At 36.1% G+C, this 23,347-nt stretch overlaps 1 protein-coding gene across 7 annotated transcripts in view; it reads right to left on the reverse strand.

The window, feature by feature from the left end:
- HS3ST5 (heparan sulfate-glucosamine 3-sulfotransferase 5) overlaps positions 1–23,347 on the reverse strand; it is a 207,323-nt gene that overhangs the window by 71,291 nt on the left and 112,685 nt on the right. For all 7 annotated transcript variants that reach the window (XM_048935689.1, XM_048935686.1, XM_048935693.1 and 4 more), the window contains one exon: positions 17,722–17,929. The gene's annotated coding sequence lies outside the window, so the exon portion shown is untranslated. The remainder of the gene's footprint in view (positions 1–17,721; positions 17,930–23,347) is intronic.

Below are 23,347 nucleotides of genomic sequence, written 5' to 3' on the forward strand. Positions count from 1 at the left end.
TTTGTTTCCTTTCTTATATTATGATCAGACCATAGGAATATGAGCAATTGTAACATCTAACGATGATGTAAAGCAACTTTCCAGAAAATAAATCAATCATGTATTTTACTACATTTTTACATTTTAACTTAATTTTTATATTTTAACTAGTGTTAAGAAAATGAATTATTGACTGAAATCAACATATGAAATATAACTTTTTAGTAACTGTATCAATTTCCTGATCAACACTACTTAGTGTTGACAAAATAATAATAAACAATGAAAAAAACAGGGAACATAGGGAAAGAGTATAATGTTGCAAGGAAGCTTTCTCCACTAGAACAAAAAGATTTAAAAAAATGTACAAGGAAAAACAAAGAAAAGATAGACAAATCTCTCTATATCCTTTCACTCGCACCACACAAGTGTGAAAACGATATCCAAGCACCATTTGCCACACGCTACAAAGGGCAACTTTAAAAAAGTCTCTCTTTTTTTTTTTTGTCACAGTTAGGAATTTTACAAGTATGAGAAAAAAAGCTGAAGTTGCACAATGGTACACAACAGATGGGATGCATTTCACTTTATACTTCTAATAAGAATGTCAGTTTTCTTAAATTAAGAATTTCCCTAATTAAGTTCCTTACAAACAGTGTAAGGAATATACTAATATATTCCCACTAATATACTTCCCACAAGACAGGGAACATGTAGAGTTTTTAAGACATACTATCAAAAGTATCAGCTCGACAGTTTGGTAGGATTAACCTCAGCTTCAGTCCACCAGCACCCTCAGAGAAGGCCACCTTTTTACTTCAACCACATATAGGTTTTCTTTTTTATTGCTCCTGTCAATCACATCCTTAGCATTAGCCTCTTAGGAAGACACAAGAAGAGAACTGTTAAACACAGTGGTCAGCGATGAAAACATACCTTTTTATCACCTGCTGTCTATCATCAGGAAGCTTCTATCAGAAGAAGGGAGAAGCCAAAGGCAGAGATGTATGCCTTCTCATGGATAACCTTGAAGAACTTTGAGAAGTTTTACTCTCCCTTACTGCAGCTACTTACTCAGCTGCGCTGTTTTAAAGCCCTCATTGAGGGTCTGAGTCTCTTTCTGCACAAAGTCATCAGGCTCCTCCTTAACAACCACCCATGAATGCAACTCAGCTGTGGAAGCTGTTCAGTGAACAGAACTGAGATCAGAAGCAAGTAGTATATAATGGTGAACTAAAGAATGAGCTATAATGCAGACTCGCAAGAGGAAAAAAATAGAGCTTCATTTGGCTGCACTAATCCCTGGGTTCCTATATTAGACACGTTTCAGAAAAAAAAACTGACATTTTTCCATGTACCCTGCCTTTTCTTGGTAGAGAGCTTGGACTTGGGAAGGATACCATAGTTGTTCCCCCTTTGGATGGGAATGTTATGCACTGCATTGGAATGCACAGCATTCTCTTTGGGCCACCACAGCTGAGGAGCACATACACTACTTCCTCAAGTGGCCTTATTGTCATGAACCTTTTCTCCTCATCCTAAAAGCATGCACTACTTTCGGGAGGCCCTACTGCTGAAAAGGAAGCAACAATTCCACAAGGGAAACAAATGACTGAGCTACAAATACAGTACTTAAAAATACTGGGTTTAGTTCTTGTTTGTCGTCCTTCCACTGCTGTATCAGGCATTTGCCCTCAGCAAATCCTTGTTTCATTTGGTAGAAGTTTTCCCATTGGCTCTACTATTCCTGTGATTTATAAACCATCCTTTTCATTCCCCCCCCCAAGCCTATCAGCTCCTGGAATTTATTCCCTGTAATAGTTTGTTTGTGTGCTCTCCCAAAATTCATGTCGTTTAAGAATGATTCTTCACAATCTATAGTGAATAATAGGAGGAGAAATGCCCTGCAAGCAGATATCCATTCTATTTATGCTTTCATATAATTCAATCACAGACCTTTTGTTCCTTGGAACTTGAAAAATCCACAATAATAACACATATGTAGGTGTTGAAGAAGTACATCTGAAAGTGCCAATTCACTTTTATTTACACACTCCACTGGAGAAGCAAAAGGCTGAAGGCAAGAGAATGAGAACGACAGAAAATTTGTTTGCAGCTGAATCTGCCCTTGTCTTTTTGAAAGCCTAAATTATTATCATTTTCCCACACAGTAACCCTACGGATTTGTCTCTGCCTTGGATTGTGAACCACCCATTTATAGCTTTTCCAGAGTTTTGTCATTTGCCTTGCTTGTAGAGTTTGACTGCAAAAACTGGAACTTTGCTTCCTCTGTGGAGAAATTGCAAGAGTTGCTTAATATTATGAGCACGATCCTGCAACACATCTGGCAGCACACTACATAAGTTTGTTACCCTTTTGTTCAGGGGAGGTCCTGAGGAAGTCATCATAAAAGTACTGAAAGAATATCTACTGATGGCGTCTGGAAAAAAATCCTCTACTGCAAGTGGAACAACTGAGAAACTTGCTGAATGGATGCAAAGGTCTTCATGCACTAAATGATTTCATCAGCTGAGGCATTAAGAAAAAAAAAAAATATCATGAGACTGAAGATAGTGTTGTAGGTGTGGCAGAAGTGAGTTATGGAGGAGTTGGAATGACTTATGCATTTTGGAATCTTGTTCTCTGTTGGTGGTGTACTCACTTGTGCAGAGTTTATCTCATGTATTCTTTGTTGCTTTCATTCATTTTAACCTGCAGGCTGTAAACACATTTATTATAAAAAGAAAAAAATTACCAAAACTCTGTGTGAAGCCCCTGAAATCTTGCTGCAGGCCTATTTATCACCTTTCCATTCTCATCACAAAGACACTGCACCGTTTGTTAGTATTAGATAACATGAAAGAATATGAGGAAAACTAAAAAAATAAGTGAAAGAAAATAAAGAATGAAATTGGGAAAATGGAGAAGAGGAAGAAGAGACATGGTTGTGGTGCTGGAGAAGAAAGAAAAAAAAAGGATACAAACACAGTAGAATGATGACATTCAATTCAACAACAAGATTCCATTTTTAAAATATATTTTCTCTTGCCTCACTACTTTTCTACTGTAATAAGGTTAGACTTTTGAGTAATTTTGAGTAGTGCAGTGGCAGTGATTATCAGAACAGTCTCATGAGTACATTTAGGCAAATAGTCTTCAGAATTTCCCGAGCCCATTTTGTCAATTCAATGGGAATTTTAATTGACTATTAAGATACAGCAATACACAACAAAGACATTACTGCACTGCTGCAGAAATGTTAGCAAATGTGTCATCAATAGAAAAGGCAATTCTCTTCTGTGGGTTTATCAGAATTGCTACAACAGCGTAAATAGCCTGTAGCAGCTGTAATTGAGGGTATAGAAGGTCTTTCCAAACATGCTTTCCCCCCCAAACATAAAAAAAAAAACAACAACAAAACAAACAAAAGACAGCCCAGAAGTCCAACAATTAAAGCTTTAGTTGAATTTTTCTCTTCCCATTACTGCACATGTAATAGGTCCCATTTTACTGTGTGATATAGGATGGTGGCTGCACATCTATTCAATAACGGGAAAAAACTAAGTGAAGCTGCCATATGACGACACTGAACAGAAATCAATTTCTTTGAGCATATTTGCTCTTTCTATGATTTCCAGAAAAATCATCTTCCAGAAAAATTTCCAGAAAAATCACACAGATCAAAATGCAGAGCTTTTTGCAGCCTCTGCTCTGGAAGCTCGCAGAGTTGGTCTGAAACCCTGAATCCTTTTCTCAGACACAACAAACTGTTCATTTCACAGCAAGCTCACCCTGAAGACCACCACAGGAAGGAATGGATCACTTTTATTCTCTCATAAGCACGGTACAAAGATGCAGCATTGTGCCAATTCTCACATCAGCAACAGTCTACCAAAATCAGCTATTGGCCAAGGCCAGTTAGGTTTGCTGCAACCACAGTCTGAACCATGCTTAGTTGTAAATAGGCAACTTGCTTTTTTTGCAGAAATCATGTTCCCAGGAATGTGCCTATAACAAAAGCACATTAATCAGGCAAATTTGTATTTCTGGAAATCACAGAAATGAGATAACAATTCTCTATGCTGTCTTTATACAGAAGATACATAGAGAAGCAGACAACTTTCCACTTAAATAGAAGTTTGCTCATTAGACAACAAACATTTAAAAAGAAAGCATGTCAATGAGCAACAGAAAGGCTGTAAATAGACTAAAAGCAGGATGAACATTATACACTGCTGCTGGTCTCAAAGGGCTTTATTAAAAACAAAAGCATAAAAAGTAGTTCCTGAACAGGATAATTTTTAATTGTGTCCTCCTGAGAATACTGCACAAGGCAGACTTGCTTGCTTCTCTTGTAGTCTACTGGGAACTAAGAAGCTCTCAAGAGATTCCCTTTGGTCTAAGACCAGTTATCACTGAGTTTCTGGACTCCAGTTAAATCTTAGTGACAAATTATATTTATCTGGTTCTGAGCCAAATTCAACTTTATCAACATCTATTTTATACTAAAATAAATTGTTGAATATATAATGGGTTCCTTGAGATCTAACTTACTAGTTTAAGAGTGAGCATAGAGAATCAACAGTTATAAAGGCATGTAGAGAGAGGACAAGGGGAAATGGTTTTAAACTGGAAGAGGGTAGATTTAGACTAGATATTAGGAAGAAATTCTGTGAGGGTAATGAGAACAGTCTGCCCAGTGAGGGTGTGGATGCCCCCTCCCTGGAAGCATTAAAGTCCAGGCAGGATGGGGCTGTGAGCAACCTGGTCTAAAGGTAAGTGTCCTGCCTATAGCAGGGGGGTTGGAACTAGATTATCTTAAGAGTCCCTTCCAATCCAAACCACTCTATGATTCTAGCAGTATAAAACTCACAAACAGTATCCATTAAAACAATGCTACCTTCAATATCTCTGAATGCAGTGGGACTGGTGACCAGTCTGCAATAACCTGTGACTTTCAGAAAGTTGAGGTACCTGTCTCCCTGGGACTCTGTAACAGTTCAAGCACTCTTGAGACAGATCTAGAACCTGGGCCTGGGCCCAGTATGGTAATGGTGCCCTTAAGTATCCCTTGACTATCTGTGCTCTACAGAGAACACACAGGCAACACAAGATGAAAGCTGGGAAGAAGAAAATCTAACGTATTCTCACAGATAAAAAGAAAACAAAGCACAAAGCAATATACAATAAATAAAATAAAACAAAACAAAAACACAAAACTGTGCTTCCGACTAAACTAAATAGAAAGAACCCATGGAGAGTAAGTGGCTTGAATTTTGATTCTGCCTCTCTGCAATTCTGGAATTTTTTGAGCTACCAAAGGGATCTCCCGTCCCACTGAGATTTGCAAGCTAACATTTGTAGCACCATTACTTATTTATTGCAAAAGACAACTAGAAGAGAAAGAACAGTAATTTCCTCTATGATCCCAGGCTTATTTCATAGCTCTGTAGTTAATGCCAGACAAAAAAAAACCACACCTGACAAGCAGGGCTCTTTCTCTGATGATTAGGCACTCACTTGGAAAGAGGCAAACCAGGTTCCAGTGACTATTTGGCTGTAAACAGGACAAAACCCTCCAGCAGGAGGACTTGGAAATCTTCAGCTGATGTTGCTCAAATCTTTATGACAAGAGACCTCAGCATTAACAGCCAGATTCACTAGCATCTGGGGATCTCCACTCACAGACAACGGTTAAGGATCTGCCCTCCCAATTATTTATGTTTGTTGTGATATGGTAACAGCATAGTAACAACATTCCTCTACCATCCCATTGCCTTACATTGATTTCTCAGATGTTGGGAAAGATGATGAAAGTCACAAGATGAAAGAAAAAGGAAAAGCTCAAAACAAGCTTACATAAAATATTCATATCTAGTAGCAACTACAAACAGAAAATAGGAAATAAAAATTCCTGATAAGCAGAAGCAATTATGCAGTGTCCAAATTATCTATGTGCAGTTCCCTCCAGGAATTTTTCTCTATAGATTTCTGTTGCTGGAATCTAAAATTGAGACAGTCCTTTTGCCTTATATCTTTCGTTGATTTTGTTACTAAATATACATGTAGCCTGGTATGACGAGTTACTAGCAAAAGTAAGGTTCTATGCTTTATTTCTGCCCTCCACTAAAACCCATAACAAACTTCTGTAAAGCAAGATCACACCTCAGCTGTAAAAAACTTATAGATTGCAATAGCTTAATTATTGTATCTGTCTCTTGAGATGTTAAATATCGTCTTTTGTGCATTCATAAAATGCACTGTCCTCTTTTTTTTTTTTTTTTTTTTTTTTTCATAGAGTTATCATTTTCTCCTTGTGATAAATCAATTGATGCTGGCTGGAAATTGTTAAGATGAATCACCTAAGTCTTTACAGAAAGTACATGTTTAAAATGTTGCTGTTCAAGGATAGGATGAGAGCACACTAACAACTTTGTCTAACAGCTTCTTACAGGTGTAAAGATATGTATCCTTTTCAAATAAAAATGTGATAAACATGTTGTTTTTCTGGCAATCTCCAATAACATAAAAACATGTTTATTCCATTCTATTTATGTTTCCGTAGTAAAACCTGGCGTTCCTTAACTGGTGATAAATACTAATTCTCATATGAGGAATGGTGGTGTATGTCCTAGAACATTGTTGTGGATTAAGATATGCAGAACCACTGGATTTTAATTTTATATCAGTGCTACAAAACAAAATATTCAGTTAGTTGCAAGCTGGAAAGGTTTGTTGAACTTAATACTAGTTTTATGAACAATAATAGTTCTGCCAAATTACAGAAAATCACAAATAATTCACCTTATTGCTACTTTCACTCATTTTGATGTTCCCATGAAGAAGCCTCCTCTGAGATGAAACATCAGTCCATAGAAAAAAACACAGAAAATATTACCATGGTGAACATTCCCACTTTTGCCATCTCAGCACTTCATTCAGTCTTGGAGATCATTGTAGACTTGTTATGTTTCTGAGGCGCCTTAATTACATATGTACATTTGAGACTGAAGAATGCTTTAATTTAAGCTAGCACACAAATATTCAGAAAAATTATCTGCCAGGATCAAGACTAATTGAACTGGTATCTTCTGGGTTTTATCTGCAGCTTTGCTGTATAATTTTCTTTTTCTTTAGAATGCTTTAATACAAAGCAAGAACATGCCTAGAGTCCCACAGAGGTGTTTTGACATTAGGCTTAATAAAGCATGAAGAACTCATTAATAAATAATGTTCTGCTAGGTTAACAAATAAAGCTGGATACATAGGCAACACCTAAAATTAAATAACAGCATTCATGCAGCCAAGTAACTTACTAAAATGCAATTGTGCCATTTCTTCAGTGTGTTTGGCAAAGCCAATCACAACACTGCGCAAATAAGAACACTGCAGCATATATGCATGGACTTTCATTTATAATCTTACCTGACAATTTTTATTTGCACTCTGTGCACTTGAAGAGTTGGTAAACAAGCATTCATGACAGTGACAAAGAGACATTTATATTTTCTTCAGCTTTGCTGAGAGATTGCTGCTGCCTGGAGTTTCAAAGGAAAAGACCTCTTGTATTCATTGACTTATGCATCGTGCCATTCCTGTGTCAAAGCTACAAGACTGATACATTTTACTGCAGACACATTTGAATTAGAGCATTCAAGGCTGTGTCAATATTTCCATCTGTCCTCTCTTTCCAAGGTTAAACATGCCGGCAAATTTTGAATCAAGGTCTGAGCAGAGCTTCTAGCAACCTAGGGTCAGTGCCACAACTCCCATCAGCTTCAGTTACAATAGGATTTCATGTTGGAAACCAGACCAGAATTGTGGCAACTTGAGGGTCTGGATTCATTCTCTGTCATCCGTCATGACACCCTTCTCAGTTAAATGCCTAAGCTGGGACATGGAGTCACCCTAAACTCCCACTGTACTCAATCAAGAGATGATGTTTCCAGAATGTGATTCAGATCTGGGCTGCTGATTACAGAATCAGCTTAAAATGAGCAAGTTCTCAATTTAGAGGCTTCTGCTACAAGATTATGCTTCTAGGCAGAACAACTCCTTAGTCCCTCCAATGAGGCCAAGTAACAGATTGCACAAATTGCACAAGTTTGGGCCTGTGAGATTTACGCAGTTTGTCAGGAGAGAAAAAAAAAATAGAGAGAGAGAGAAAGGAAAAAGAAAATGTTTACTTATTTTATTTTTAGCTTCTACTGGAGTTATGGTCATATTCTGAATAAAGGATTCATGAGATTTAGAAACAGGGACAAAAAAATACAAATGCCGGTCTTCAATTCTCCACTCCATTTTTTTACGTACAGAAATTCCACATTACTCATTGTTAGTTCACTGTTTTAAGTAACTCAACTATCTTGGAAAGAATATTGATTTAAAATAAAAATATTTTATGCCAAATACTTTCTGGAGAAGCACATTCCAGCATATTTAGAATGCTTAGAAAAATGAGTTTCTATTTTATACCTGACTGAGCTGCCAGGCTCCAAGACTTACTGTGAATTAGAGAATCACATGAAGATACAATATCTTCTGAAAATGACATAAAATCTCTGATACATGTGATGCTGCAACCATTTAGGTGGTGCAAACTCATCTTTCCAGCAACATAAAAGTCTCTCTCTCTCCCTGTTTGTTTTTTTTTTTTTTTTTAACAGAATTCAAATCTATGTCATTTTTTCAGACTGAGAAACATCAAATTGAGAAGATGTAAATTTTGAATTATACAAAAAAGTGCAAAAGTAGAAAAGCTTTACTTTTTTTTTTTTTTTTAAAAAAAAAAAAAACATTGAAAGATTTAAGTTATTCAGGCATCCAAAATACTAAATAAATGTCTATGCTATGGAACAGTGAGCAGAGGTAGAGAAAGTTTGTGGTCAATTTATTTTCATATTTTTTTTCCATGTAACAATGAACACTATTGCCATCCATCATAACATAAGAATACAAATACATGGAAGTCAGTTGGTGAAAAATTAAGCAGTGGAATGTTTTAATGAATACATTCTCTATTTGTAATTCTCTTGCTTCACAAACTCTGCTGTGTTGGAAAATAGACTGGGTGTTGGGCACTTCTGAAATTGAGGGGCATGTAGCTTGTAGAATCCAGAACCAGTTGCTTTTTATTGTTATATTTACTTGTCTAGTGACAAACTTAAAATTAAAAAGGAGTTATTAAAGAACAACAACAATGCAAAAATGAAAAAAGCAATATGGGCAGAGGGAATCAGAAATTGTTTTTAAAATTTTTCACTGTCCTGTCACATCTATACATGCAAGACTGTATGGACAAACCTGGAAAGTCTCAACTAGATTTACTCATGTATTTTTGATATCAGTTGTCCCGCTTCAGAAAAGCCTGTTTACTGGGTAACTCATCCAGGACATTTGGCTTGAATGTCTGAATGAAGAACTGACCCAAAGTCACCTAGATAACTCAAACTAGGCAAAACTTGGCTATGTTCTCAAGTGAGCAGCACCAGACTATTAAGAAACCTTCAGGATTTGGTTAATGTCCAACAAAAATTTTGGAAGGTACTTGGATTGTGACATATGAACTGTAGGTACAAAACAAGAATCACATTAACGTTCAGCATTCTATGATGCATCATCACAGGATTTGAAGTGAAAATTTTTCTTGCAAACAAAGATGCAAGTGAATTCTTTATTAATAAATGGACATTAGGTAATGTGGGTTCTTTTTTTTTCCCCTTCTTCATCCCCCCATTTTCTCTCCATAATTTCAGTGATAGGTTTCTGTATCTAAATTCTTGAACTTACTTTAGACATATCCGTTCCTCTAGGATCATATCAATAACCTATAAACATATCTAAAGACATTGTCTTTAGTTCTCAAGGGCATTATTTTCATTCTAGGATAAATGTGTTACAAGACATTGGACAGTAAAATGACTTCATAATATCGTTTTCATTGTATTTACACAATTTTAGAAGACTACATATACCAGCTGCTAAAAAAATAATAAATTAAACACCAATTTTTTTATAGTAAACTATAAGAGGGCACAGCTGACATTTTTGAAGAAGCCTAAACAGATATTCACATAGCAGTATGTGTATATTACCATGTGATAGAATCACACAGTACATACAGCTGTAGAAGAAATTGCTGTATAGAAAAAAAGCCTTATTGCTCTTTCATTTCCATGCATATTAATCTATGAGGTGAAAAAAATAGATACTTATATTTGTGCCACAGAGTACATGTCAGATAGAACAATCAAAAACAGTAAGAAGAATATATTTTCAGTTTACTAACTTAAAATAAACTTACAATGAAATATTTGTAAACAATGTGAGCATAGTTTTTGTTTACTTGAAATAGTATTTAACACACTAAAAATAGTATTTGAGGCACTATACAACAGCTGTCACAGCAGGTTTTTCAGGCTCATTAAGATTGCAGTTTTCTTGATCTCAAGCAAGATATCAGCATACTGATAAATGTTAGAAAGTGCCACTTCCTCCCAGAACAGCAAGAAAGGGCACAGTAGCTTTAGATATTCTATAACATGCAGATTTTATAGCTGAGTTAGTTGAAAGGGGACCAGGGCTTTTTTTAGAAATGAAGGAAAACAATGAAGCAGATCATTAAATAAAAATTCCCCATAGAAACCAGTACTGTAAGGGAATCATAGAATCACCAAGACCTCCAAGATCATCCAGCCCAACCATCCACCTACCACCAATATATCCCCACATAACCACGTCCTTTAGTACAACAGCTAAACATTTCTAGAACAGCTCAAGGGACAGTGACTCCACCACCTCCCTGGGCAGCCCATTCCTGTGCCTGATGACTCTATCAGGGAATAATTTTTTGTTTATATTCAACCCAAACGTCACCTTGTGCAACTTAAAACTATTCCCTCTCATCTTATTGCTAGTTACGTGGGAGTAGAGGCCAACACCCACCTTGCCACAGCCTCCTTTAAAGGAGTTGTAGAGAGTGATAAGGTCTCCCCTGAACCTTCTCTTCTCCAGACTAAACAATCCCAGTTCCCTCCAGTGCTCCTCATAAGACTTGTGCTCCAGATCCAGATCCCTTACCAGCTTTGTTGCCCTTCTCTGAATGCACTCCAGGGCTTTGATGACTTTCTCATTCTGAGGGGCCGAAAACTAATGTTTTCTTAAATCTCCTAGAAGATCAAGGCAGCTCTCATATATGTAGAGAGCAAAACATTCACACCTCAGCCACTGTCTTTTGAAGACTCCTGGCTGGTTTTTTTGTTTGTTTGTTTTTTTGCCAGAGGCTTACCTGCACTCTTCTGAGATTCCCTGAGGCTGAGAGGAGACAGGTAGATTGGTGCACTGTTGGTGCACAAGTTGGTGCACTGGCCCTTTATTAAACAGAGGACCTGGGTTACACAAAAGGTTGATGAAAAGAAATTGCCAGATTTCAGAAGCTGTCCCTGTTCCCCTCTAGCTGATCTGACTGCAGTCAGAATTTATGATTATCCCTTATGGTTCTCATACTGAAATGGAAGAAATTCTGCATTATTTCCATGCCTCCTCTAACAAGCTCTATTTGTTAAGTACACATCTAGTAATATAAATGCAATTTAGAAAAAACAAATGCTTTTTTCGTGGTAGTAACAAGTATGGCTTGTTACTTGTATGGTTATACAAATATGAATTGAATTGGTGTGTGCAGTTTTACACCTTTTATTTTATTTCTGCCAATAACTACATGTTCCTACAAATGCCTCACAACTGTGCACCGATCTTTCTACATAGCTTTTAATGGAGAATATGTAAAATTGTTTTTATAAAGTGAGTGAAGCTGTGATAAGCTGTACAGCTGTCAAGCCAGTGAAGAGACTGCAAGAAAAGATTACCAGAAGGAAAATGTTCTAGGAAAATATTTCGTTGTAAGGCCCAAGTACTAGCTGCTGTTCATATATGCAAAACATATAGGGAACAAACAGGATGACCAGAGTTTTTCCCAAAGACATATTCAATTTGAGTCAGAACTTTTCTGGTATGTCTTTACCCAAAATCAAGCATGAAAAGTAAAAAGCTAATGACTTGTTGTTCTGCCTGGGAAAAGGTGCAAGTTGTCAGTGAATATTAACAGCTTTTCAGTTATTTCTCCTCTGTAAAGATGTTCATAACTTTTCACTGATGTTTGGGAACATGTCCAGATACTTGATGCATCCTGGAATCAGGGAAATTTGAGGTCAAAATCATCATATTACTAGTATTCAGCTGTAGCCTTGTGTGGGAGATACTTTACTAGCAGATTTCATGCATGTTTACACCTCTACTGGCCAGTTACTCCTTTTGATATACAATTACTGCTGTGATTTGGACACTTCAGAGGTTAGGGATGTTCATATGACCTCCTAGTAATTAAATTACCTTTCACCATCTTCCTACAAAATATAAAAGGCTTAATGTTAGCAGATATATAGAACTGCAGAAAGAAAAAAATGTTGTTAAAAAGACTCCATAGTGTTTGCAGACCCTTAAAGCTCACTGCATATAGAGATACATTATGACTCTCCCAGGAGCCGTCTTTGCTTAGAGGGTTTTATACTGTTTCTTCTGGAGGCTGTCCATTTCTGGAATATGGAAAAATAATTATGGATATCAAGAGATCCGAAATGATGAGAACACAATGAACAAATGCTCAAAGGCATATAACTAGGAACCTTGCTAAAATGGCTTTCTGGATCATTTCTGTCTTTCAATCAGTGTTGCCTGGATCGCACTCAAATTGAGTCTGAGCCACATGCTCTTCTTCAGGAGCCACTTTCCCCCAGGCAGTGCAACATCTTTGTGATAACTCTGGTTTCATCTGTGGAAAATGAGATATACACTTGGGTGTCATCTGTAGGGCTTGCAGCAGCTTAAATCCTGTCTAAATACTCTTCAGAAAGCATTGGAAAGGGATGTAGAAAAAGAATTAATGATCCTGTGGTCAGGACAGGTGCAGAATATTTTTACCACTGTTTTTTGGGGGGTTTTACCAAAACCCAAAAACAGTTTTACCACTGATATTTTTGGGTATTAGTGGAATGAGTTTTTGTGTCTGCAAGGTATATAAGACCAGGACATATTCACTTGCCATTTAAAAGAAGAAGAAAGATAAATTAAACTCTTCTTTATTAAACTCTGAAATTAAAGTTTCCTTACATATTAATACAAATACAGGAGTCTGAATTAATAATACTAGCAGTAGAATCATAGAATCATAGAATTGCTCAGGTTGGAAAAGACCTTAAAGATTGTCAAGTTCAACCACAACCTAACCATACTACCCTAACTCAAAAAAGCCCTTTGCTAAATCACGTCCCTGAGCACCACATCCAAACAGTCTTTAAACACATTCAGGATGGTGACTCAACCACCTCCCTGGGGAGCCTATTCCAGTGCTTAACAACTTTCTGTAAAGAAATTTATGCTGATACCCAACGTAAACTTAACCCGATACAACTTGAAGCCATTTCCCCTCATCCTGTCACCTGTCACCAGCAAGAAAAGACCAAACTCGCTCTCGCTGTGATCACCTCTCAGATACTGGAAGAGAGCAATAACGTCTCCTCACTCTCTTCCCCATGCTGAACAGCCCCAGTTCCTTAAGTCGTTTTTCATAGGACATATTCTCCAAGCTCTTTACAAGCCTTGTTGCCCTTCTTTGGACCTGCTCCAGCACCTCAATGTTCTTTCTGTACTGAGGTGCCCAAAACTGAGCACAGTACTTGAGGTGAGGCCTTACCAGTGGCAAGTATAGGGGAAGGATTATTTTCCTAGTCCTGATCACCACACCATTCCTGATAGAAGCCAGGATGTTGTTGGCCTTCTTGACCACATGCTGCACAATACAAAACAAACAGATTAAGGAATACTGTTCCATACTGCAATGTATTTGGGGCATTATTTATTTATCATTTAATTTTATGATACAGAAGACTTACTGACAGAACAGCTTTACTTGATAATTTTCTTGTTTAGTAGAACTGATGTATTAAGAAGGTTAATGTACTAAATTTACATTTTTACAGACTCATTTTTTCTTATTCCTTTCTCTCCTCTCTTATTCTTAACCTCTTTAAAAAAGAAATGATACAAAACAGAACTTCTTTTTGACAGTCAGAGTCAGAAAATTTACTTTCCCTGACGATTTTCATGCTCTACAAGCTTCGCCATCATAAACCAATTTGCATGTATTAAGAAGGAGTATTATATTAGATGAGGCAATTTAAGTGTATCTCATTTCACTTGGTGAAATTAAGCAGCTTTGCATTATAACTAAGTTGAGCTAATGAGAATATGCTTGAAGCGTGTGTTACCTGGAACTGAAGTTAGCTAGTAATTCAGTACTGCAACCTATGAGTTTGCAGAACGATGGCAAGAACCCTGCTGTGAGGGAGATAGGAAAATTATTATAATATGCATTCCTAAATTGAATGAGTATTTTGCTCAGCAGAGGCCTCTTGACTGCAAATAGTCTGAAATTACATCCTGCTGTTTAAAATACTTTTTTTTGAAGTGAGTAAAAATGCCCACATTTTCTTAAATCAAATAATTTTTGAATCATATGTGACTAAAATTACTGAGAAAAGGAAACAATATACCCTTCATTTCCACCAGTAAAAGCTATTTGATACTGAAATTCTTGATAGAATTTCTCTAGAATTCATGGTTTGATACTTTAATTTTAATTATTTAATTGACTGGGAAATGTTATCATATTTCCATGTTATCATTTCACAACTGAAGTAAATTTGTTTACAACTTTCTTATTTTGTACAAGGAAAATTTGAATATACATTTCATCAAAATCAGCTAGTGGATATAACACTCTATGCACTAGTAGGCTAAAATATGCGTATGTACACATTTGCATTTATATGCTGGCAACTCTTTCTCTCCACCCCAAAACAAAGTGGTTCTATTCTTAGCTGTTTTCTGGAAGATGTCTCTACTTTATACTGCTCCCTGAACTCTACCCAAGCATTGGGCAGCATGGTACTGTGGAATAAAACTGTACTAGGGAACATATGAATGGATGGGATGGATCAGCACTGAACAGGGCTCAGCATCATCTCCAAGCCCTGCTTTTCTGACACAGATAGGTAGATAAAGGTTTAGTTTTTCCGATGGAACATAATGGACTAGAGGAAAATGTGATTACTCTTGTGTGAAAGGCAGCTCTCAGGAAAGTCAACAAGCAAGGCAAAAGTGATGACAAGGGCTGAGACATGGCTTCCAGAAAATACCACCCCTTTTCTGGAACTCTGAGCATCTTACATTGAATTTAGTCATGTTTCTTTGGATTAACATTCAGAATTCTGACCCGCTTCTGAAGTAGTGGATATATCACTTCTGTTTTTTCACTTCACAAAATATAGCTAATAGCAGACATCTTTATACCACTTATTAGGTTGATCTCCCAAGACATAAAAGTGCAAAATTTACCTTCCCTGTGTAAATGGACTCTACTCCCAGCATCCAGGAAGTTGTTGTAGCCTCAAGACTTGCATTAAGGGTATGTTTTAAATCTGGGGTTATGAAAAATGGTCCCACCTCATAAGCCTTAGTATATGTGTGTGTGTTTGTTAGCGCACAAAGTTTTCTTTTAACTTAACAACCTTGGTACTCATTTCAGCATAATTGTTGTTTGTTCATTTACACCAAGATCTCTGTAGATAACCCCAGTTGCTCTTGCATTCTTGCAGAAGGAAAAAGTTAGTTAGTAACAGAATGTATAATGGAAAATTTAGACAGGTGAAACACTATTGGATTTGCAGCCAGTTAGAGAATTTAGCTCTTATATTTTGATTTACACTGTTCAAATGGACATATACTTTGCCTATTAAAGAAAGTTCTCTCTCCAGCCTACCACATAATTTTTGTAATATTTGTAGTAGCATGAACTACACAATCAGTGAAACTGAAGAGTAAACAATGTTTTTGCATAATTTGCCATCCAAATTTAAACACTCATATTAATTATTGTGCACTTTAGCAACAATGTTGTAAGTAAAATGCCTACAATATTTCAACATTTCCTATCCTAATATTGCATGGTTATGTCAACAATTGCACTGAGCTCACAGAACATCTAATTTTGTACATTTGATATATTTAATAGTCAAAGAAATGCATATTGCTCAAATCCCTCAGAGAAAGTGCAAAATTCTTAGATACTACAGTGAAGGCACCTTACAAAACTGACATAGCTCTTCTTCATATGGGAATATTTGGAAAATCTTAGAACTCTGCTAAGCTGTTTTTTATTGTGGTCTGTATTTTTATAACCATGTTTTGGTCCTACTGAACTCCATTACAAAAATTCTCAGTAACTTCAATAGATTAAACAAAACCACAATATTACATTTTTTTCCCTATTCAATCAGGAGTAGACGGTGCTAATGGGTAAACAATTCCTTTTGATGAAAGGTATTTTTGTCTTTTATTTACTCTATAGAGAGGGCAAGCATTTAAAATGCACACGGAAGTGCTAGCTAGAGTGGCAGACATAAAGAGATTGATTAGAAAGCTATTATTCAGATGATATCACTAAAACTCCTCCACAAAAATGAGAGAGCAATATTTAATCTATGTAGTTCTAATTGCATAATGTTTGAGTGCCACCTGTTTTAGCCAGTGGAATTCCTGAAAACATTTTAATTGGTTGTGAAAATGATTTGTAGGAAAAAATTATATTTGTAAAACTATTTAAAAAAACATCAACTCAAATAAGAAGCTGTTAAGAGAGAAAACTGAAAAGGCTTTTACCCCCTGATTCCCATGTAGTGCAAATCTTGAAGAATATTCTGAGAAAGATGGAAAACAGATGGCAGTCATAGATAAACTCAAGGTTAAGTGATTGTTCATTTTTCTACAGTACATAGCATTACCCACATCATTATAAACATTGCCTTTTTTTTTTCTCCCCATAATGTTATGGTGCTAAAAGTCCTGATGTATCTTTATGATCTTGCTACATTCCTTGTCAGTTATGTGTCTGAGACATCACTTGATACACATCACACGCACATACACTACACCATCCTTCTGAGAACATATCTGTTTGCACAATAGTTTCTTCAGTATTTTCAGTCGTACAAAATCATGTTATTAAATTGTTCTATTTGAGGGTGATTTCTTGCGGTAGCAGAGAGGTGATAGAATCATACCATAGAATATGTGATACTTTTACTGAAATCATCAAATAGACAATGCATTTTATAAGAATCTCAACTTCCAGGAAGTTGATAGCTGATATAAGGAAGAGTTTTATTGTATTCTACATCTTCAACATGCCTATGACTCCCATACGACATTTAGAGCTAATGTCAACTAAGCACAAATTTGGACAAAAGTCTGAAGAAGGGCTGTCTTGTGAGCATAGGCAAACAGAAGAATCTCTCCTCCTCATCTTTTGTCAGTGATAAATCAGACAAAAGTGATTGCCATGAACTAAATCCAAACTTAGAAGAAATACTGCAGAAATTATTTACGGTAATAAAGCCTGGAGCATGGATAGAGCTTGCTCTTGTCTGCCACCAAGTCATGCAGAAGTCTGTTGGACGAGCTCTCTACCTAAATTTATTCAGTGGTAAAGCACAGTCTCAGGCATATATGTGATGTCAACCACCATTTTTTTAATCTGTAGCTTTGTATAAGCAACAAATTGAAATACAGGCTGCACAAGTACTAGTTAAGTGAATCAGTCCCAAAACTTTTAAGGAGTATACTAACCTTTGTGTCCTTATGCACATTCAGAAAGTCCAATACATCCACTTCCAATGAAGAATATTCAAGAGGAATTTAACTCATCTGTTCCAGTGTTTAGTCTCAAGAAGTCTTTAGTGGTTACTGAAAAGACCAGCGAAGGCATGAAGCATCTCCAGTTATGCAGGTGGAAAGATCAGACATGTCTGCTGAAATGGTGTACAACTCGCTGAGCCTGTACAAAAAGAGAAGATTTCTTCTCATACATTTGAAAAAAAATTAAAAAAATACAGCAGTCTTCCAGACTCAAAAGAAATTTTGTGCGGCAGTGCCCCACAAGTAGATCTTGCCACCTCAAAGTTTTGAAAGTACTGTCTCAATATCACGTAAACATTGGCGGATGAGAATCTAGACCATAGGTTAGGGAGGAAAGGGAATGGGAAGAAAAATCACAGCAAATGTGTTTCATAAGAGCAAGACATTCACCCACCCCTCTCCCCCCCACCCCCAAAAAAAAAAATTCCCAAAGACAGAAAATTGTAAATTACACATATTTTTAAGCAAGCTATAAGAAAAATAAATGCTAGAAATTTACTCACAAGAGGTAAGGTACTATACTTCATACTAGTACTCTGTTGCCTTTTACTCTTGACACTGACCAGAAATTTGTTTTATAGCCATTTTGTAAATCACTGGAAAAATTGCTTTTACACTGAGAACAATGTCTGACCCATCTGGGGAAACTGTTAGCACTGTTCAGTGAGAATTATTTGACTATTCTTGACTTTTTCCTTTTTTCTATATAAACTGTAGATATTTATAGTCTAACTATACCTCCATATTGAAGAAATATGACACAAATGCAAATGTGAATATGATATTTAATTGCAATCTTCTTCCTTGTCATCCTCCAATTCCCAATTTTAGGAACAAATACATCTGTATTTTTTAATACAGTTAAGCTCTCAAAATCCTAGATGTCAATGTAAATTTCCAAGACATAAACTATGTAACTATTTTATTAACCAGGAATGAAACACTTCCAAGTAGAGAAGGTTAATTAAATGAAAACTTTTCTACATAAATATTAGGAAGCCTGAGTCATCTGAGTTCCTTTCAATATGGTTGGAGTCTAACAAGTATAGATGCTTTTGAATACTTGAAAATATGTATTTTTTTATTTGCATGTTTGGTGCCCCAACTGAAGAATGCAGAAATATGCAATGTATATTTGTAGAAATGTACAGTGTAGAACCTGTAGAATCCAATGTAAGCTTAGGAAAAAACACAGCCCCCTTTTTCATCTTTTAAAATTTCCATTAGCATTATCTAAACTATTTACTCGGCTTTAGAGCATATTACTTCTGACCACAGTCGACTGTATGAAAAATGGCTTGCAGTGCTTTAGTTTTTGTGTCAGAAAACATTTCTTCATTAATAATTTATCTGATAAATGGTTTCTGATTGAGACGTTTTTAAGTATAAATAAATCAATGGCCAAAAAGTACCAGTTTATTATAATGATACAGTTCTTTCAGCTCCTGCATTAGACTGAACAGTTCCCCAACGCTCTCTTTTGATAGCTGTTTCCTGGAGTTCAACAAAAATAACTAGTAAAATGCATCTCAATTACTGCTCTGTGAAATCTTACCAATTTCATGAACAATGTCTTTGACAACTGATAGGTTGTCTCCAGAAAACAAAAAGAAAACAAACTAATAAACAAACTAAACAAAAAACAAAACCACCACTGAAAAATACTGACCAAAAAAAAAAAAAAAAAAAAAAAAAAAAGGACCTGTAAGCAAAATATACAAGTTCTCCCAGGAAATAAGCTTAACAATCATATGAAAAATAGAAATGTATTCCTTTCTCAGATGTTTGGAAATCAGAAGCACGTCTTTGATACATTCAGGTATGAGTTGTAGCATTAGATGCAAACAACATTTGTCATTGCATGTATGTGTGACACAAACAATGAGGGAAAGAAATGGGATAAAACATTTCAAAGGGAGATCTCAAGAGCTCTTGTATTATCACAAGTAAGTCATGCTCTAAATTGAAGAATTTTCAGATAAATTGATCACAGGGAATATAAAATACATTTTAAGGGTTGTGCTTTGACAATCTTCCTTATCCCTGAGAATTTTGAGATAATGGAGGGAGATTTTAAAATACTTTTAGAGGAAATCTTCATATATACATTTCCCTTCTTTCCTGTAAGTATGATATATGAAGAAAGCACCTTACAATTTTCCAAGGCATCGGTCAATCAGCCTAAGAATCATGTTGCTGAAAGTCTGACTATTTTATAGTTAATCTGTAACTGCAGAATGGACTGTTTTTCCATTAGACTCAAGGAGACTAGTCAATAATGTGTTGACAGTATGTAGACTTATTTATAAGATGGATACTGTTCATTTTAAATGAATACACATATTCTGCCAAGAATAGATTGTTTTCAGATTTAGTAATAGTATCTCTTTTCTGTTATGTGACGAAATCTCATATTGATTATAAACAATAAATTTTGGGAATGACACATCTACCAATAAAGGGCACATTTCAACCTGTGGAATACATGCAAATATCAATATATGTAATTACACATAATCATGAATGTCATCAATTTATTTAGTGTAAACAATTTAAATGAAGATATCTGAAGGCAAAAATCAAATTAAGCTGTGGAATATTATTACTCATTCTTTTATTTATTATTTTCAGTGAACCCTTTTTGTTATTGAGAGTGCTACTTATCTTCTTTTAGTGACTTTCTAGTGATTTTCAATGTGCATTTACCCATTGTACCTAAGACTAGATAATTTGGCTGTGTATCCTTTCAGATTCATACTCATAATACAAAGACTTCTCTAACATTAGGTGAAAGGGACATGTACTCCCAATTTCTGGTTTTTCCCCCATGGCAGTAGGATTCACTTCAGCAAACACCGACATAATTAACAAGTAGTGTAACTGATCCAATACTAAAGTCTTATAGCTGGTTGTCTTATAAGCTAGATACATTCAGATATATCCAGAGGCTTCTTCATTAGGAAAATGTTTTAGGGATCAAATTGATTTATGTTCTTAAGGCCTCATTTATTGATTTTATTTATGAATTGCTACTGGGTCTTAGTTCTCTGACTGTTCCCACTACCTCACCTTTTGAAAGAACCCCGTTGTTTCACCCCTAAAGAAACTTGGGTGTGGTCTTTGCCATAGATCTCCTAAGCATCACTCCCTACAGAAGATAGGGACTAGACCTTGTCAGGCTTGACACCTCCTGTTCTACATAATTGTTCAAGCATAATCCAGTCAGCTGTGTTCCTCACACTCTTCCATATGCCCTAATGAAACACCTACCATTCACTTTCCTCCATTCACTGAATTGAAACACAGGATAGGAGATGAACTGAGCCTGAAGAGAGTAACTGATTGGTACAGATATATCATTCCTTTCTATTAAGAGAGCAAACATTCACTAGATTTCAAAGCATTCCAAAAGCTTGTTGAATTCAAAGCAAAGGATATTGTCTCATTAAGAACTGTTCAAGAGGAGGAATTTGCACTGTGTAGGTTTTTGCACTTAGGTATGCTCTAGGCTGAGCTATTTCCTGCATCACAAGTAAAAAAAAACTTAAAAGTAAACTGTATATATATTTTAAGGTAAAATAAGCAGTAAATATATCGAGGCATTAGTCTAAACTAAGAAATGGTATTATAATAATGTTGGTTTAAGAAGAAAAAAAAAGAATAAAACACATATGGGCTGTTTGTCTCAAAATACCTTGCAAAAGTGGTATGCGTAACAGACAAACCTACTTAAGTATACCTAAGTACAGTTCAAAGCGTGACATCTTGCACACTAGCTATGCAATTGGTTTTCAGTACAGATTGTTACTTGGGACAAGTGCAGCTACTCTGCTAAGGTAAACTCAGCACAGCAGCCCAACTGTACAGCTAGCTAGAGCAGTTGAAGAACTGGCATATGGTCTACAGAAATGAGTTAGTTTTATGAAGAAATCACTAGTTCAAGAAGGAAATAAATAGAAAATTTCCTCTTGGGAGAGATTCCATGGCAGAAACAAGAGTATCATGGATTTGTTGAGAGTACTTTCTATGTGAGTCAAATAAAGGAGCAGCCAGTGCATCCATGTCTGTGTGCAGAGAGATAGTTTTCTATCACACTAAGATGAGAGACAGTGTAAAAAGATACAAGAATTAGATGGATCTATGACATCTATCACATCATAGCCCTGGCAGCAATGCTACACCACACTTGCTGGAAAGGGAAGTCTGCAACAGATATCGACCCTTGGCAGCTTTGTTTGACAATGAGAAAATGAAGAGGGCCAGTGGGACTCACACATACTCATCAGCACACTACAAACAGACAAGCCACTCCAAAGATTTAATGACTGTAGTTTAGGTTATTATTAAAAATTGAAGTATTTGTTTTGAAAATATTTCTCATAATTTATACATTTCTAAGCATTCAGATACTTGTATTCATAATACTAATTCTTTCTGAGCAAGATGAAGAAAGCAAAGTTTGCAGATATTATCATAAGAGCTACTGAAACTTCTCAAAACCTGAATGAAAAGGAGCTAAAGTTGCTCCACCTCTTCAGCCCTGCTTACTAGATATTGCCACATACCAGATCTATCTGATTGAACCTGGAGGTAGGATAGAGCAAAAAAACACCCATGGCAAGGAGTTCTTCATTGTTATGTTGGGTACCCTGTTTTTTGATCCATGAGCTCAAGGTCACAGGCTAATTCTTCCTTATTTTACTGTTAGGTAGTTGTCTATGCAGATCAGTCTGTGTTCTATTGTCTTAAGCTGAACTTCCAAATATTTCAGTTGTATGGTTTTTTTGTTTTGATTCTTTAAAGAGGCCAGAAAAAAGCATTAGAAGTCCCATTACTGGAGCATATGACATAGAAAGAGAAGATGAGAACCCAGTGTTTATTCAGCTGTAATAAGGGAAAACTAAGGGAAGATCTTACTGTAGATGTCAGTCATATGAGGGAAGGGTGTGGAGAAGATGTAACCAGACTATTCTAAAAGGTAGGAAAATATGTAGCACTTGTCACAATATTCAACACAGGCATTCTTCCTCAATAAAAAATCACCATAAAAGTGGTCAGATTCAGCAGGTTGCTTGAACAGGTTACAGAATCTTCATCCCTGGAATCATTCAAATCTCAGCAGGACAATCTTGACCACTGCTTTCTTTGGAAAGTTGGATAGGTGACTTTACTGAGCAGGACTGCTTGTTTCTCCTACAGTAAATACCACTGCAGAGTTTATTATCTTTCTGAGTGAACACACTGCAAATCTCAAACCAGACTGTATACACATGACCCAAAGAGACTCGATGCCCTCAGCTATTCAGAAGAAGTGCAAGTTAATTGTTAGAACTTAATTATACTGCTTGCAGAATTGAGCTGACTTAAAAAGATGTACAAATTTTAGAAAACAGTAAGTACATTCTCAGTGCAAATATCACTGTGCCTTATATTTTCAGGGCCTTTTCACATTTTTTTTTTTCTTTTTGTCTTTTTTTCCTCAGTTTGGGATAAAATTTGCCAAGCACAAGCAAATCATAAAAAGAGCTAAATTGTTATGACAAGCCCTATAATGATC

The sequence above is a fragment of the Lagopus muta genome, chromosome 2, assembly GCF_023343835.1.
Source record: "Lagopus muta isolate bLagMut1 chromosome 2, bLagMut1 primary, whole genome shotgun sequence".
Taxonomy (NCBI): Eukaryota; Metazoa; Chordata; class Aves; order Galliformes; family Phasianidae; genus Lagopus; species Lagopus muta.